The following is an 18,273-nucleotide window of genomic DNA, read 5'->3' on the forward strand; positions in this document are numbered from 1 at the left end:
ACTTTGTCCCTTCAATTTATTATTGCAGTTAGCAGATAAAAGTGCTAGAAACAGGAATCTCAAAACAAAACAAATAAAATGTTTCTTGATACTGCTGAAAACTGACCTTCATGTGCCGCCCTGTCCTCCTTCAAGGCCTGCTAAACCCACAAGAAAGATTCCCATTAGTAAATCACTATTGGATCATTAAACCTTTTTAAGGCAGTATGTGCCTTACCAAGAGAATGAGGATTACAACACAGCAGTGGCTGCTGCCCACTGACAATCATGGGAACCGACCTCAGTAATAAATCCATTAATTATCTGGCTCGCTTTGACCGGTTCTCACGCCAGAGCAGCTCCTTTGATGTGACCGTCAAAACCTAAGGATGCCCAATAGCAGTAGCCACCAACAAAACAATACAAAAGTAATAATTCAATATGAATATGTAAAACCTGCTTTCCCATATGCCCAACTTTTGCAGTGGGGTATTTCTGTGCCTGTGATGTAAACTGGAGACAAAAAAAGGGAAACAAACCCCTTTTTTCCTCTGTATATAACCTTTTAAGAGAAGAAAAGCTGGACACGAGAGATACTTTTTAGCTACCATTGATGTGCATGGCTTTTTCAGCAAAGGGGCTATTCCCTGTTGCTTTTTAAAATCAGTCTGGTAGTTCATCATTTAAGGACTGAACCTGCAGAGGGGCTAAGGATGTCCCTCTGAGGGACACAGAGGAACTATTCCTCTTCAGTGGGACTATTTGTAAAAATGAAGTTATTCATGCTTTTAAGTGCCTGCAGGACCAAAACTTTAGAGGACACATTCTCGTTTGTCTGATTTGCAAAAGTATTTAGTTATCAAGCTCCTTCTGATACATCAGAAGTGTAACTGTTTGTTAGCCTGCTTCTTGGTTGCCCATCTGTAAAGTGGAATAATGTTATTTAGTTTCTTGTCCTTGATCTTGTCTAATCAGACCTCAGACTCCAGGAGAAAGATTGTCTACAAACTCACGATCGTCTTGTGAGCACCTTTAACTAGAATTTCTCACCCTTACCATAAGCATCCAGTTAATACAAGATAGTAGCTGTCCTGGAGCCCGGATGCTAATGAGGGAAGCAAATTTCTGAAGGCATATGGGAAGACATGGAAGAAAAATCCCCTTCAAATTGTATGACCAGGGGAGAAGCAGAATTTATTAAATTACTTTTAGCTGTTCATTTTTTTTACTCTTAAAGAAAGAGTACTCTTAAAGAAAGTATTACAGCAAACTGTAATAAACACTAGGTACAAAACATTTTAAGATACCTGGTTTTCAAAAGGGCTGAGGTACCTGTAAGTATACCAACATGATAGGAATGAATAAATAGAGGACACTACTTTTGCGTATTGCTGTGCTGAGCTGTCATGAGGGAATCGCTGCCGTGCTTGGGGTTGGGTGACTTGCTTGCTCATAGGCAGATGGCTGCCTGCTTCCACTGCCTGCAGCATGTTTCTCTCACACTGCTGTGAGTTACCCACTCCCAGCAGCCCAGCAACGGAGTGCAGTCACCAAGAAAGCAGACAGGTGGGGAGTGACAGGCACCTCTTCTAAACTTCTGTGTTTCTGAAGTGTGACATGTTGCAGCGAGCTGTTGCATACTGCCTACATTCACAGTCACACCAGCAGCTCCAGCCACTCCTTTCTTACCAAACAGACTTGGGGAGGTCATGGTGGGAAGCTCAAAGGTGGGCACTTTGGAACCAGGTTTGGCAGGCAGGCAAGGGTGTCATGGTGACAGGAGCTCATGCTCATCTGTCCTCTCGTGCTTCACACACAGCTTCAGCCTGCTTGCTCAAAGGGAGATGAGTGCTGTATGTGTGGAGGGATGAAAGCCACCCAGCAGGCTACAGCAAGATGCTCCATTTCGATTGACCCAAGGCCATACTCTAAACAAATCTGAAGCTGAGACTTGCAGCCAGCTTGGGGTAGGGAATGAACAAACTGAAGGTTATATCCTGCAGAACTTCATCCTGATGGAATTAAACAGGCAATCTGTTATCTGAACAGAGGGGGTGATCATTCCTTTCCTTTAATTTATTTTGCTGGATCTCATGCACAGAACTGCAGCTTACACAATATCATTTATGCCATTTATGGAATACGGAGTTGTCATTTATGCCAAAAAATCCCTTGCAAAGGATGCAGGGCCAGTTTGGGTGCATAGCCACTTGGCAGCAGAGCTGCAGAAGGCACCCTACATGGCCATACTCCATCAACTGCCTTGGCCTTGCCTGTGTCACTGCTACTCCCTGTTACATGCAGTGGGCAGCACCCCCAGCCAGAGCATGTGTTGTAATATCAATTTATAGGCTGTTATTATTTTTCTGCTTTTGCGGGAAGCTGGCACCTCCCAGATCCTTTTTCCTGCCAGCAAGAGAAAGATTAGGCACAGCATAACATTGTCAATATAGTTTACTAAAACGTGATTAATCAAAAGAGCACATGGGAAACAAAGCATGGAAAAGCAGAAGGTAATGATTGACTGTAGCCACAAGGCAGTAATAAAAGGGGTCTAGAAAGCAGATTTTCAGCATGCAAGTGAAAAAGTTCAGGCTTTTAAAAGGATCAGAGCTTTCATAATTCCATGATCAGAGCACTTCTTAATAAGACATGGCAATTGCTCCATAAAGGACTTTTTGGAAAATGATCCTTGGATAGTATTATCTAGATCTGTGTGTGGTAATTAAATTTGCATTGGACTTTCATTACCATCACCTTAAATAAAATGCCTTGGTTTGGACAAAATAATTTCTCTTTTAACATAATTAGGAGTAAAATTTCCAGCTGTAGTTCTGAAGGGACAGTTCGTCCTAGCAGGATTTGAAATGATGTTGTTCTGTTTTTCTAGTTTATCTTACTGTCCAGGAGTTGTTCCATATTGAATCTGTACCTAGGAAAGAGACTTATAGTTACATTTTAAGATAGCAATATTTTACAGTAAGGATCTTGAGGAGAGATGATAGGATAGGGAGGGGGAGGGAAAGTCTGGAGAATGGATTGTATGCCTGAAAGCATTTTTTTTTCCTTCCATCTCCAGCAGTTTAATAAACACTTAGCCTTGTTTGTGTCCTTTGACTGCCATGGTGACAACAGCACCAATGTCATAGCGCAGTGCTCCCATGTTTTATCAGCCTTATGACTCTGTGCAGAAGGGAATGAAAGCAGACCCTTCTTGTCTCCCCAGGATCCTGACTTGGGATACAGAAATTCTGGTTCCTCCCTTTGCCTTGGCACAGATTTTTTGCATGATCTTCAGTTCAAAATCTACAGGTGAAAAGCAGAGGTGCTGCTGGCCCCTGATGGGAGTGGCTGTGAGGATGAACACGTCCACGGCCACATGGTTCTTTGTCACCCTGGTAATGGCATATATTATCAGTGTGTAAATGCCACAGACAGACTGAGGTATTAAAGAATCCGAGTCATACTCCTGATAATCCTTTCTAACTTCTCTTTTAAAAATGCTAGATTAAGGCTTTTTAAAAGCTTGAAAAACTTTCATGTACAACCTCACACTCAAGGAAACATATTGCATATGATTTGGCTTAATAACAGCTTCATCTGTACATGAAGTTGGCTTTATCAGCAAATAAAAAGCCTTCATTACTCTACAGCTCGTTGGAATTAAACAGGCACAATGTTAATCTACGGAATTAAACGTGAAACCTTCAGAGCAGGGACCGTGCTGGGAGGCATGCGTGGGTGGTGGCAGGCATGGGACCGGGGTGCCACCTCGTGGCATGTTCAAACTATATTTTTCTAAATAAGCAGAGGCTCAGTGCCTTGTAGAGGACAGCAGGAAGTTGTGCTTGTTTATGTCCACAATAAAACAAAAAATAAGGGAATAAGCAGACACCAGAATGTCCTGTGAACAGAATAAATCTAATGACAGCATGACTTCAGATAGAAGTGAAATATACAAGCAAGTAGAATATCTGCCATTAGGAAAAAAACAAAAGCTTTTGCTTTCTAAAGAGTCTGTTGGTGTAAAAGTCATGCACAATTTTACATTCATTCACAGGCAAGATATTTCATATAAGATTGGAAAAAACTTAAGAAGTAGAGTCAATGTAGGGCTACAACTTAAAGGAGGTAGCCAGAAAGAAAAGTTAATGTCAGAGATAGAAGATCAAGTTTGGATGTGAAAGCTCCTGCTCCCAAATATTCCAACAAAGTATGAAAAGTAAGAGTTAACAGTTTTAACCAGAAACTCAGCTGCTGGTTTAAACTGGTCTATAGTTAAAGTATAAGTTTCTTCCTTACCTTCCTTCTTTCTATTGCGGTGCATTCCAACCAATCTCTGCTGTGAGATGGAAGGCAATTGGTCAAGCTTTTGAGGAAGAAAAATTAAAATAAAAATACTTGTGATCCAGTACCTCAGAATATATCACAGTTAGAAGCAAATTCAGCTACACTGCAAGAATGTGATGATGATGATAATAATATTGATCTTATATTTGTTTGAAATACCTTTGGTTTAGCCTGTGCAGCCAATGTGCCAGATTGCTTTTGTAATGTGCTTTTGATTGTACTGCCAGTCCTCTGCAAAATAGCCCACCTCTTCTGGGGCTTCAGCATGCTAGTGTTATCAGTTTCTTATTATTTAAAACAAAAATATCAACAAAGACATTAGGAAAGCTGCTTCTTCCACCTGTTAAAAACAAGTACCCTGTTCCTTCCCTCCCTCCCATTAATGTAAGGCCCAATAAACAGGGAGTCAGACACTGCCATAACTGTTTGACCCATGCTGAAGATGAATGCTGATCCTGGGGTCTTTTCACCCCAAACCAGGACACCTTTAACCACAGTGGGACCTGAAGTGGCAGGATGCCAGCAAGAGGACTTGTTCCCACTCCTTGCTGGGTGGGTATTTATCCTCTGCATGAGGGCATGTTTCAGGTCTGACATCAGACTGAAAAGGGATTGGGAAGGCCATTAAGCAGCCTCTTCAGAGACTATGCTTCCATGCCTAGCAAAATACCAACAACTGTGCTCTTTCTTTGTGTGCAAGAGCTATTCTGGTGGTTTTTTTCAGGTTTTTAAAATCTTACATGTGATTATCCTTTCTCAGACGACCCTAAAGCTGGAGTCACGATGCTAAAAGCATGCAAACATACTACTACAAAATGTGTTAAAAGAAAAGGAAATGCTTCTTTTGTTCCTATCCTGTAAATGCATACCTATGTTTTTTCTGGAAAACTACTCAACACCTGAAATTCACTTGTGCTGCTTCTAAAATGACCCATCATTTTCTGAGGTAGAAAACAGCAACTTCTTCCATCAACTTGGTAAGGCATTTCACTGAGGCCAAAGAGGGTGGAATCTGAGAGCCCTACACAGCTATCTTGATGCAGCTTATGAAAACTGGTAATTATAGGGAAAAGTCCAAGATGAAATAATAAAATGAGGACTTCCAGGATCTTAGGAGACCCACTGAGGTATTCCCTTTGCCCAGTCGCACCCCCTTGATGAGATGCTTGCCCATCCCACTCTTAACAATCTCCAGCCACAGGAATGTAATAATTCTTTAAGTTACATCCTTTGGTCCTTGTATTTAACTATTATTTGGCACCTTTTCTTAACATCTAAAGGGAAACCAACAGTCTTTTTGACTGTTTGCTTTCTGCCTTAAAGGAAAGGTAATCCCATCCCTCTGCACCGCCTTGAAGCTTCTTTGTCATAAAAAATATAGTGGAGGACCTTGGGATTTCTCATGAGACACTCCTATCTGCATTGGAGGGCAGCCCAGACTGCAGTACGCCTCTGGCACACCCTGGGAAAGGCAGCCAAAGACATTTCTTCCAGTGGTGCTTTCACATCGGGGCAAAGTACTCCTGCATAAAGCATGGCCTGCCAGTATTACAGAGTTATATGGGTGATGCAAGGGCCGTGACTTGCTCCTAGCAGCAGGGAGGACCCCTGTTAAAGCATAATCTGCCAGGTGTGCTAGCCCCTGTTTTGCCATCTAAGATACTATATTCATTTATTTTCAGTATTTCGTGTTTTACCTGCAGCAGAGTACTGGGTCTGGCTAGGATGGAGTTAATTTTCCCCATAGCAGCCATCATAGTGCTGTGCTTTGTATTCCTAGCTAGAAGGGTGTTGATAACACACTATGTTTTGGTTACTGCTGAGCAGTGCTCGCACAGCATCAAGGCTCTCTCTTCCAGTACTGCTGCCTCCAAGGCCAGTAGGCTGGGAAGAAGGGGGGAGAGTCTGGTAAGGGACACATCTGGGACAGCTGACACAAACTGACCAAAAGGGATATTCACTACCATATGACTGTCATGCTTACCAATAAAAGCTGAGAAGGGTGGGGGGAGGCATTAATTGTTAAGGCATTTGTCTTCCAAAGCAACTGCTATGTGTACTGGGGTCCTGTTTGCCAGAAAGTCAATGGGCATCACCTGCTCATGCAAAATAGAGATATTTTTTTTTTTTGCTTTGCTCCCACACATGGCTTTTGCTTTCTTTCATTAAACTGCCTTTATCTGTCCTGCTGAGGGGGGCTGAGAGAGCAGCTGGGTGGGCACCTGGTGACCAGCCAAGGTCAGCCCACCACATGCAGGTACTGCTCCAACATGAAAAAAGAGGTCCTCCCACTGCCCCCTCTCTCACCCCAAAAATCATAGCCAGAGGTGGAAGGAGCAGGGCTACAGGTAAAGAAGAGCAGCTCTTGCCGGAGCCCTGGGCGCAAGTTTGGGTGTGCAGCTGACGTGCTCTGCTACAGGACAGGGCTGGGAGCTCCAGGAGGAGGAGGGGAGGCACCCACTGCTGCAGGACTGGAAGGGGCTTTAACCCATTCTTGTCACCTCTTTCCTCCACACCTGCTGGGACACCCACACCGTTTTTAGGAGCTGAGGTGTGGTGAGGGCTTCACTGCAGGAGGGAGCAAGACAGGTGCTAATGACACAGAGGTATTAAAACTCCCTTTGCCCTCCCCATTTATTTCTTTCCACCTCCCAAAGAATATTTGGGATCTCTCTCATCCCCCTGACCATATACACAACAACCCTGCATGGTAGGGGCTGTGCAAATACACTGCAAAACAGTCTGTTTGGTCCTCAGGGGAGAAAGCGTCATGGAGAACAGCAGCCCCCCTCATGCTAGGGTGGAGATGAAGGGGATGACAGGGGACAAACCCTCCCCACCCTCTCTGCGGGAAACAACCCTGTCAGAAAGGCACGTGCACACCAGTGACAGCTAAGGGAGTCCCCACTGCCATGGCTCAAACATTCATGACAATACCAAATGACTGTTCATCTGTGAGGGTAAAGGTGTGGGAACACCCTTAGCCAGAAAAAAAACCAAAAGAAACTATGGTTATTTCTAAGTGCTGGCTGACAGCCTTGCCTGTGCCCCTCTCTCTAGGCAGACACTGCTCAGCAGCCCTCTGCTGACTTCCAGAAACCCTATGGGTGGGCATGGGGTGTCCATAGGCAGTTTTGTGAAGGGAAGACTTCCAGACAGGTGCTGCGCACGGGTCAGGGTGCTGAGACTTTGTACACAACCTTCACGCACGATGCCTCCAAACTGCCAAGCATATCTTAATTTTAGTTTTAACTCGCTGCTGCGCAGCTACGCCGAAGCCTCCGGCTCGCACAGCAGGCGGCTGGATGCTCCCTGAACTGTAAATGCAGAAGGACTAGGTCTGAAGGAACCCTAAAAAACATGAGAGTCTGCGAGGGTAGGGGTGGGGATAAGAACAAGAAAATTGAGCTTTCCCTGACCGGGAATCGAACCCGGGCCGCGGCGGTGAGAGCGCCGAATCCTAACCACTAGACCACCAGGGATGCGTTGGTACGGAATGCATCTGCTTCGCTAAGAACTGAGTCCAATAACCACACCCGTTCCGTGCCGCACCACCCTGCTGGCTGGTCTTCTTTGTGCTCCCGCCTTCTGGGCAGTACCAAGTCCCGGAAGCATTGTGTGTAGGGAGGGACGTACCGTTCCACCCTACGGAAGGGGGCGGGCGGTGGGGTGGCGAGCAGAGGGGGCGCCTCAGGCGAGGCGGGTGACGGGCTCTCGTTGGAGGAGGCAGGGGGGATAGCAGGGGGAAGGCCGGGCGGGACAGGGCCTCAGGCCCTGCGGTCAGTCCGGCGGTACCGGAGCAGGAGCAAGTGTGCTCCGCACAGCGCGGCAGGCGAGGGCTGCGCGGCCCGGGCTAGAGGGTGGCTCGTTAGGAGGAAGGCTCCGGCGTGTGCGGCGACCGGGGCTCCCTCCTCCCGCAGCCCCAGGCCGCTGGGCTTGTGGCCGCCCCCGGCGGGAGCGGGGCTGAGCGAGGTTATTTTTAGCGCATTTCGTGTTGCCCGTTCACGCTGTGCCTCACAAGACGGTCTCCCTGCGGGATGTTGCTGTAGCGGCTCCCAGCAGGGCCTGTCAGCCAAGCGCTCCGCGCCGCAAAGACCGGCCGGCGGCTGCCGCGAGGGGCGGGACGCGCGCGCTGGTGGCGCTTCCCGCCGCGCGGTCCCGGCGGCCCCTCAGGCAGGCTGCGGCGGCAGCGACCGCAGCTGCGCCGGTTTTCGGTGTGGGGTCTGCAGGGGAGAGCCGATCGCCTCGAGTGGGAGCCTGTGGCTCCGCAGAGGTAAACGGGGTTGGCGGTTGGCTTGGCTTGCCTTGCGCAGCCAGGGCCTTCCCACGCGGCGGGGAGGGATCTGTGACTTGGCTGCTCTCGGTAAGGTTGCTGTGAGAGGGGTGAAGGCTCTGCCATCGATGCAGATGACATCTGCATAAGTGCTTTTTCTTCCGGTGTCTTGATTTCATTAGCAAAGTAGATCTGCAAGCTGTACTGGCAAAAGTAATTTTTCCTGTTTAAGCAATGTCCGTAATATAAGAGGGTTTGTTCTATGCAAGCAGATTTCTCTAGTTCTCAAACCCTCTGCCTCTGAAATGCACTATATGAGAAACCTTTTCCATGTTAAGATAGGTAAGCTTCAGACTGTATGCTTGCGGACTCTGCAAATACACAGTAGCTGATCTTTGAAAGCTTTAGAGTCCAAAAACAAACCTGGGGAGACCACTTTCCTCAGGGATGTACTCAGGAGGTTTGGTGTTTGATTTCTGCCTCACGAGAGTCCCTGTTCAGCCAGTGGTTTATTTCATCCCAAACCCTTCATGGCAGCAGGCTTGAACAAAATGTCTATCCTGATTACGATGGAGCTTGCTTTTGTCAAAATCGAGCAATTTTACTGGGCAGTGAGGTAGATAACTTAAAAAATGTGAAGTTACCATAAGGCCCTGCTAGATACAGTCTGTCTTATATACTGTAAGAACTGCATTTCACATGCATATATTAATAGCACCTTCTTTGGTAAGACCAAGGTATTTCAGGCCTTGAGGAGACAAAGCTGTGGAGCACTGGAGGCAGAACACAGCTCAGAATGAGACACCACCATGTCCTGAGGCCATTGCAAAGAGGGGGATGTGCTTATGTGAGAGAGGTCACCTGGTCCCAGAAGGTAGCTTTGCCCCTTGAAGAGAAAGGCAAAGTGGGACCTGGTTTCCTGCAACTCAGAACCTACCAGGAACACCAACCAAATATTAAGGTGGCTCTATACTGCAGAAACTGAACTACCTTTAAAGGAGTTTGCATGCTTCACTAGGTCCACAGTGTCATATTTAAAAGCATAGGCTTCTCCACCCTGGGGGCTTCTCAGGTGGGTTTTGAGGGGTACTGATTTCAGTGCTTCTGTGGCTGTGATGCTAGGAGCGCTTGAGACAGGTAGGTTATAACTAAGGTAGGTCCACCCACATCAGCTGCATTTGCAGTGTTGCAGATGTGTGTTACAGAAGGGTTGTTGCCATTGTTTGTTCTTAAAGTGCCTCCGTTGTGTGATACCTCAGAGGAAGGTGGGGTGCACCCCCTGATTCTTAAGCTGCCTGAGTGACAGAGATTAAATATTCTCTACAACAATTTCAGAAAAGTAGCTGAGCCTATGAAAGACAAGATCTCATGGCTGATGGCAGGGCAGGCAAATGTGTTTTGTCCATGCCTTAGGAAGCTGTTAGATGTAGAAACAAATAATTTTTGCTCTGTTATGCTTGACAATTATCAAGTTATTTTCAAGATGTGTAATATACTAAATTTTTATTGAGCAGTGAAAGGTTTGTTGATTACAGCTGTGAGAGTAATGAAAACTGTAATGTGTGTACTAGAGAAGTTTTACTGAAATAAATATTTTCCTGGATGTGATCTATGGTTGTGGGGGCAGGGGGCTGACCACTAGACCACCAGGAAAGTAGCATTGAGAGTCATATGAGGTATAGTTATTTTTAGAAAAAATCTTTCTTTTCTGTACAAGTCATGTGCACTGACAAAAGATTATGCCTCTTCTCTAACTTCCTATATCCAATAGAGAAATGCTTCAGTGAAACTGTCAGCAATTCAGCCTCCTGCCAGTGCAGAAGCAGCCAGTGCCTGTGCCTGCATCCCTTTCTATGCTAGCTGAAGAAGAATGGTCTTCCCAAAAGTGCCAGGGAAGGAATGTCAGAGGCTGATGTTTCTTTTCACTTAACGGAACAGTGTGTCAGTGAAACCAAGTGAGTAACATTCAACATTAGAGGTACTGTACCCCAGCTTTCACAGTTTGGTATGCAAAGCTGAATTTTGGAACCTGAAAAAAATCTGAGTGATTGCTTTAGATACAAGCTAAATTAAAGCATGCAATTAACTTGTCTGTTCCATATGAATATATTGCATATTATTATTACTTTAATTTGCCGTGTTAATTGATGTGTGATAGTAGGCTTACTGTGTAAAAATGAGTAAGAATAACATCAATATTGCTAATTTACTGAAAGTGTATTATTTAGGTATGTTTCTGCTATAAAATGGTAAGTAAAAATTGTCTTTAGTACTTGGGGTACATGCTTCAGCAGCAGTGAAAATCCTTGATTTGCACAGAAACTGTAAATAGTATTTATAAGCATGTGTAATGTGTACATTTATCGCTCTTCTCTTTCCTCAAATGTATATTTGATCTGGAAAATCTTGACATCAGCTTTTTTTGCTTTAAGTTAACCTGACTTAAAGCGTACATCATCCCAGTTTCAAGGGGTTGGAGAGGAGAGGGAAGGAAAAGATGATGCACAGTCTTTTGCTATTTTATGTTTAATTTCCATGCACGGTCAGAATGGTTACTCAACTGTTAGATTATAATGATTTTCTGGAGGAAAAAATACTATTTTATTTTATATTTCTTATATCTGTTTTCACCATAATACTGTTTTTATGTAAATAATCTAAGGAAAAAAATCTTGAAAGGCGTTGTCCAAATGTTACAGCAGTTCTGATACTCCTAGCTCCGACATCATGTTCCAAGCTGTAGGGTGACTTGCTCTCTCTTCTTGTAGTTTAAGTTAAATAGGGCTAGGGGGCAGCATGTGAGAATTTGCAGTGTCATGTCTTAATACTGTGCGCACTAGTCATTTAGTATTTACAGAAAATATTTTAAAGATCCTGAAGAAAAGTGGGGGAGTTACCAGCAATTATTTTTATAAATACTTTTACAATTTTTTGTATTGTTTTCCTTGTTCTTCCCCTGACACCGTATTTGATCCAGGAAAGCCTGTGTCAGCTTTTTTTCTCTTAGCCGGTGTTGAAATGCACATGATTCTGGAGTTTGGGATAAGGTATGGTGGCGGGGAGTTTCATCTAGTGTCCACTGAGCTCAACCAGATACCATAGTTGAAACAAATACGACTTTTTTATCACCTGTCAATGTAACTCAGCAAATTCCTTTTCTTTTACAGTCTTTCTTCTGCAGAGCATTTTGGAAGCAGCTTTTGGTTTGCTCTACCAGACAGTAGAAATGGGTGCACAGAATCAGTTATTAGGGGAGAACTTCTTATAAAAGTTTCAAGCTGTGGTTTCTTTCTCTTTCATTTTTGTGAAACTTGTAGAAATTTTCAATACCTCTTTTTTAATTTTATTTTAATTTCATCAAATGATGAAATTAATTTTGAATTGAGTTATATCTAGACAATCAATTCAAAGTTACAGGGTTAGTTGGGGACACTCAGAAAAATCATCATTACATAAACTGAAGAAACCAGGCTAAAAATAGCAATGTATTGTTACAGAAGTCAACCCCTAGTGCATGGTAGGATCAAGCAGAGCCTCAATTATGAATAAAAGTCTGCCTGCGTGAAACCTATTTTGTGACTGCTTCACGGTGAATAATTGTAAGAGTAATTGGGGAAAACCAGGATGACTGCTAATCAAAAAAGAAAAGATTGGTGTCACCTTTATTTTTATATCTTTTAAAAACAGGACTGTTGCAGTATTCAAGCTCATCAGCGTAATTCTTTATGGCAGGTTGTATTTCTTAAATGAGCTGTAAGGTAACAGTTGCCAATGTTAAAAAAAATAATTGCATGAGCCACACATAGGCAATACAATATTTATTTCTGATATTAGTGTAAGCTGATCTGAGTGCAGGCCATGAACATACTATACCTGTGACAAGTTTTTTTTCTCTGTAATGTATGCAGCTCTATTAATATACACTGAAGTGTGTATTATGGAAGATCAAAACCCATTCAAACATTGTACTTAAGTATCCCAAGTTTGTTCTGTCTTCCATGTGTTACTATGCATGGGAGTTTTTCTGAGAAATCTTTTTCTAGGGTAAAAAGTCACAATTTGGAAGTGATTCAAACAGAAAACTTGCATTTTTATCTCCATCAAAATAGTGCAATCAGTGATAAAACAAATTTGCCCAATCCTGAAATGAGTCACTGACATGACTCATTTTTTCTATATTTTCCTAGGTAAAATATTTTCCTAGGTAAAGATATTCTAAGCATTGATAGCACAAAGACACAGTGAGTTAAACAGTGTTAGGTAATTTGTATTCAAATTAATTGCCATGGAATGTATTGCCACGGGAAAGAGAAAACCACTCAGACTGTCTTCTATCCTCTATGCTGTAGACATCAAAACTAAATTTTATTTCAGAGGTTTTATTTCAAGTGTGATGTGTGTGTATATCTATCTATCTATCTCACGTTCATCGTTGTAATGTCAGGCATGACCTCTTACTTCCAGACTGAGTAAAATAAAGTGATACAATTGCATCCCACTCGCACAGTGTCTTCTAATGACATGAAGTCTGTGGGCTGAGCTCCAGGCAGTAACCCAAAGTGTCATAACCACAGCTTGTATGATGCTTCTGTTCCAGTCCAAGCCTGCTTATTCTGCTGCTCTGACAGGAGTTTGAGTGATTTCTTCCTCATGCCAGTAGGCTAGAATATGTATTTGAAATGCTTGGGGCAATGTAAATACTGTAGAAACACATAGTTTCTTTGTCTGCTCTATGGAATCTGTGCATTGCCCTCATAGAGCTTTCTACACAATACAATAGAGGTGACTGTGCTTGGAATTAGATGGATGGTGAACTGGTACGTTAGGACAGATACACCTTTTTCTGGAACTCAAGTAAGGTGTTAGTCACTGTCATTGTTGTGCAGGTTCAGCTAAGAAATAAATAGGGTTTCCACCACTCTGATGAATAGGGCTGCATATCTTCTGCGATTTGGCAAAAGAAGTCAGGTAAATGGTACTATTTTAGGTCTACAGTTTTCTTCTTTTTTTTCCCCTGTTTTGTTATCTAAACAGTGCTGGAGCAGTAACTGAGAGCAGGGCGTCGTTTTTCTGTGTTGTGCTAGAGAACCCTCGTGCCAGTGAGGTCTTTGAGATTTTAACCAATGTAACTTCGGGTTTGCCCATCTTTTGCCCGAGTAATAATACACATATAAGATGTCGTAGCTGCAGTATGCTTTCAAAACATATCCTCTAAGCAGGAGACTACATTTTAAAGAAAATCTGTGTCTTGTAAACTGTTTTGGGAAAAAAAAATCAGATGCAAACTTCAATTTTAGCTGGAAGTACTGCAGCAAATTCAGTGGAGAAGTCAAGGCAGTTACTGTCCCGCTACTGACACTGCATGGTAGAAAGCATATGCTACGAGTAGGGTGATGGTAGTGGTAGGGTGTGGCTGTGTGTCCATAGTGGAGTTGCATTTGGTCCTGAAAACAGCACATACGATTTTTAAATGGTCTTTAAGCAGCTGTTAGATTAAAATGTAAGCCTCTAACAAATACCTTTATTACTTAGTACTTGTCAGATTTATAACGTTATATTGACTAAAAAAAAATATAAATTATTCTTGAGACACCAGTGTACCACTTGCTATTTTATCTTGGCAGACTTTCTTAGCATCTGTTGTGTATATGTGTATGTATACACTTTGTGTTACTTGAAGTTTTTATTTATGTGGGTATCTACCTGTCTTCAGGCTTTTGTCTTGAAGAATGTGGCACTGAATGATGTTACGATACCTTTTAGGCCTTTCCCTAAGCTTTCCAGTCTTTTCAGAGCTGATCACTGACTGGAGGAGGGAATGGGAAGCTAGATCTTGTTTAGGCTAGCTGCCAACATCTAGAAGGGTTACCTGGAGTCACCTCAGGGAAGGGAATGGAGTTTCTGGTAACTGTAGTGGGTTTGGTTTTTTGGGGTTGGCTGAAGAAGCCTGCATGCTGGCACTGTGGAAGAAGCAGCAGATAAAGCTTCCAGGCGTTTGCCATAGATCTAAAGGCTTTGGTTAACCTCAGTTTCCCAAATCGGTGCTTTTCTTTTAGTACTTGCCCTTGAAAAAACGCCTCCCCGGCGGCCGGGCCCGGCACTTGGTCTTTATAAAAAAATACGCCGTACCGGGCCCTCCGCTGGGCCCGGAGACCGACCCCCTCCCCAGGCCAGGGCCTGCCGGCGCTGCGGCGGCCGGGTGCCGAGGCCCGTGGGGCGGCCTGGGGGAAGCGCGACCGCCTCTCCCGCCCAGCGCCCCGGTGCGGGCCCGCTCCTGCAGCCGGCGGCCCCCAACCCGGCGCGACCGCGACCCGCCGCGGCCAGGGCGGCAGGGCGGGGCCGAGCGGGAGGCGGGATCGGCGGGGCGGGGCCGCGGGCCGGGCCGGGGTGGAGCGGCCTGGCTGTCGCGGCTCTGGCCGAGCGGGGAGCGCTGCAGCCGGCGCTCCCGCAGCGACTTGCTGCCGCCGTCCGGCAGCGGGGCCTGGGCGCCGCGCCGCGGGGCCGCCATGCCGCCCGCCCGCCCTGCAGGTGCGCGCCGCGGGGGAGGGCGCGTTGCTTTCCTGTTTACGCCGTGGCGAAGGAAGGCGGGGGGCGGGCGCGACTGCTCGGCCACGGCTTTGTTCCCGGGCGGGGACCGGGCGGGGAGCCGAGCGCCGGCGGGGCGGGGGCGCGGAGGAGCCGCTTGCCTGCGCGCTTGTTTGCAGGGGCAGCCCGGCGGCGCGGGAGGTGAGGGGCGGCCGCGCGCCTGATGCATTTCCGCCGGTGCGTGCGGGGCCGGGGGCGCGGGGCGGCCGCCGTGACCCGCCCGCGGTGACGGTGATCCGCCCGCCGCGCCGTGCCTGCGAGCCCCGGGTGCCGCCGCTGCGGCCGCCTGTAGCCAACCGGCACAGCTGCGTGGGTCGCTTTGCTGGCTTTCACGGCTTCAAGCCTCGTTTATTTCCTCCCTCCCCGGATCTTGGCTGATTTACTGGAATGTTCCAGGCTCTCTATATATTAATTTATAGTCTCAGGTTGTCATGATTATGAAGTGCTGCCGGGTGCCAGAGCTGTGTTAGTAACTGGGTTTTGTTTCCTTAATTCGTGCAGCGGCCTTTCCTCTCTGTACGTCATCATACAGTGCTTCAGAGTTGTTTTTTGGCTGGAGGGGTTTACCTGTGCGGGTGATGTGTGTACCGTACTGTGGGGCTAAAGGATGCAGTAACTATTTGTCCTCTAGGTGATGAAATAAGATGATGAACACTTCAGCTTAGTAACAGGCTTTTACCATGTGTTTACTTTATATGCCACAATTACTGTTCTCCCATTAAGTAGTCATACATTGCTTGTATTAATGCATAATGATGGACTTTTAAGACTGGTAGCTGCCCATTAATCGATTATAGTTTGCCTCAAATGTTGTGACCCAGAGTAAGGGCTTGTGTTTGGATGACACTTAAAGTGCATATTGATGAATTTTCAGAGTATATTGTATCAGCAAGTGTTTACATAGCATGGGAATCATATTTTCATAATATTGTTCTTTGTGATGTGTATGCATACACACACAGAGTTCAGAAAATTAATGGAGAAGGCAATAGAAAATGCCAAGAAAAGTATGTGTGCATATATATACTCTATGAATGAAAATTACTTTATCAGAAGTCTATGTCTTTAAGGTAAGTCAGGGTTAAAAATATCTGAGTTCTAGTGCATTTCAGGCTGATATATTTCATCCGTTTACCAGGAAAATGCTCATAAATGTATACAGAATATTTTAAGGATCTAACCAGGATGTAATGTTGGTCCTGTGAAGAGCTGTATTGAAGCTGATGGGACTGCTTGTAGAAAAATCAGTCTGATTGTTTTCTCCCCCCCCCCCTTTTTTTTTTTTTTAATAATGGATCAAAATCTTGGGCTTGGAGTGAAAGTCTGTGCTTCAATTAAATTCAGTACCTTTTATCTTGTTCTGTATTTTGTTATGAAAAAAAAACCACTTCTAGAAAACTTGATTTGTCTTAAGTCAGTTGCGAGGCACAGTCTCTAAGTCTCGCGCCTTGCTGTTGCCCAGTGTCCTGTTCTCACTGCACCAGTGGTCAGGCTCCCATTTGGGTTTGTCATGTCAACTGCTGAAATGATAAGTGGTTCCCTTTGGAGTTGAAGTGACTTGGAATTGATTTAAGCAGTCTTTGTCTTATATAGGAACACAGCTTTGTTGCTTTCTGTATCTGGGATTTTGAAAGAGAAGGGTAAAGTTGGCTGCGGATTGACTGTAGTAAATATTTGACTAGCTTATGGTCCTGACTTCAGTGGACAGTTTGCAAATCACTTACAGTGTTAGGGAATAAATCCCTCTATTCAAATAGAGGTGAATTCATTAGAGAGTGATTCGGGTTGGAGAATAACATTTCTTCAAAAAGGTTAACAACACTCTAAGAATCCTATAGATGGGTACTGCAGCTAGAGTGGCTTCCTGCAGTCACCCATACAAGTGAGTGTTTCAAAGGTGGGGAAATCAGTGTGAGCCTCTGCAGCGTGATCTAACACAAGAAATTGCTGCTCCAGGCAGCTGGAGATGTTTGCAAATTATAATTGTAATGGAAATGAAGAGTGAAGGGACTTGATTTTCCTTTCTTTCCAGCAGGCATTGAAGGAAAGCTGGAACATAACCAATGTCAAGAAAAATGGTATAACTCCCTGTCTGGCACCTGGTTTGTGCCCTCTGTGTCTTGGCAGGTGCCAGATGCAGCAGCAGACAGTCGTGGCCTTCAGCTCTACTGGCAAGGTGCATCTAGTATCATCACCCAACAAGCAGCAGACTGACAAATCTCTTCTTCCTTGTGATCAATAAGCCAAAAAGGTCTAAGTCTTTACAGGTGCAGCTCTTGTTTTAGTGAGGTATCTGCTCACTGGTGTAGTTATTGATGGTGGGGATGGCTTTTTGCCACAAAGTTAGTGGTTTCTCACTCCCTGCTGTGAGGGAGCTGGGCCTCGGGATCTGCACCCTCGTGGAGGAAAATGTACAAGTCATGCTGCTGCTGTTGCAAGTTTGTCCTGGGGCTTAAGATCACTTTCCCCAAAAGAGGAAACAATGCTGCAGTTGAGGAGTGGAGTCAGCATTAAGAGGGCTTACTTAGGTGGCCAACTTTCACCAGGAAGAAGAGCAGGGTAGGAGAAACAAGTTTTCATATTTTTTCTTATTTTTCTAAATCTGACTGGTTTCTGTATTCCTGTGTCATTTTTCCCTTGCCAGATTCATGAAATGGTGAGGCAGTGACGAAATTCACAGCAAGCTAGAGGGATTGTATTTCCCCCACAAACATAGTGTTTCAAATAGATATATTAAACACATACATGGGAGTGTTTTTTTCTTCCTCGCCTTTTCTTTGCAAACCCTTCTGATTGTAGGTGGAAAGTTATACTTCTTTGTTCTTGATCAAGATGTCAAGTGGGTATGAGCAGCTGTGCCACTGCTGGAAGGTGTCTGTTATGAACTGTTTGTTCAGTTTAGGGGTGGGTAGTGCGCTGCAGCAGAGCAAGGCGCTGTGGGTGTGTATCTGCAGTCTCTCCTTGCTTGCCTGCAAGGGCAGGGTGCAGTCAGGCTTCGTGGGATCTGTTGGTACCTCCCAGTGGGTTGCAATGTAGAAGATAGTAACTAAAGTGCCAAGAAAGGTGAGTGACTCCAGGTGCAATGC

At 45.0% G+C, this 18,273-nt stretch overlaps 1 protein-coding gene and 1 non-coding gene across 4 annotated transcripts in view; one reads left to right on the plus strand and one right to left on the minus strand.

Annotated features, from left to right (window-relative positions):
* Window positions 1–7,739: 7,739 nt before the first annotated feature.
* TRNAE-CUC lies at window positions 7,740–7,811 on the minus strand. Its single transcript has one exon. It is a non-coding gene; the product is annotated as a tRNA-Glu (tRNA).
* A 206-nt stretch (window positions 7,812–8,017) lies between these two features.
* NCOA7 (nuclear receptor coactivator 7) overlaps window positions 8,018–18,273 on the plus strand; it is a 100,586-nt gene continuing 90,330 nt past the window's right edge. Inside the window, exons 1-2 of one of the 3 annotated variants that reach the window (XM_037391386.1) lie at window positions 8,018–8,032; window positions 10,374–10,557. The gene's annotated coding sequence lies outside the window, so the exon portion shown is untranslated. Of the gene's footprint in view, window positions 8,033–8,068; window positions 8,603–10,373; window positions 10,558–14,980; window positions 15,131–18,273 lie in introns of those variants that run through there. The other 2 variants (XM_037391384.1, XM_037391383.1) reach the window with 2 other exon arrangements.

Source organism: Falco rusticolus, chromosome 6 (assembly GCF_015220075.1).
Source record: "Falco rusticolus isolate bFalRus1 chromosome 6, bFalRus1.pri, whole genome shotgun sequence".
NCBI lineage: Eukaryota > Metazoa > Chordata > Aves > Falconiformes > Falconidae > Falco > Falco rusticolus.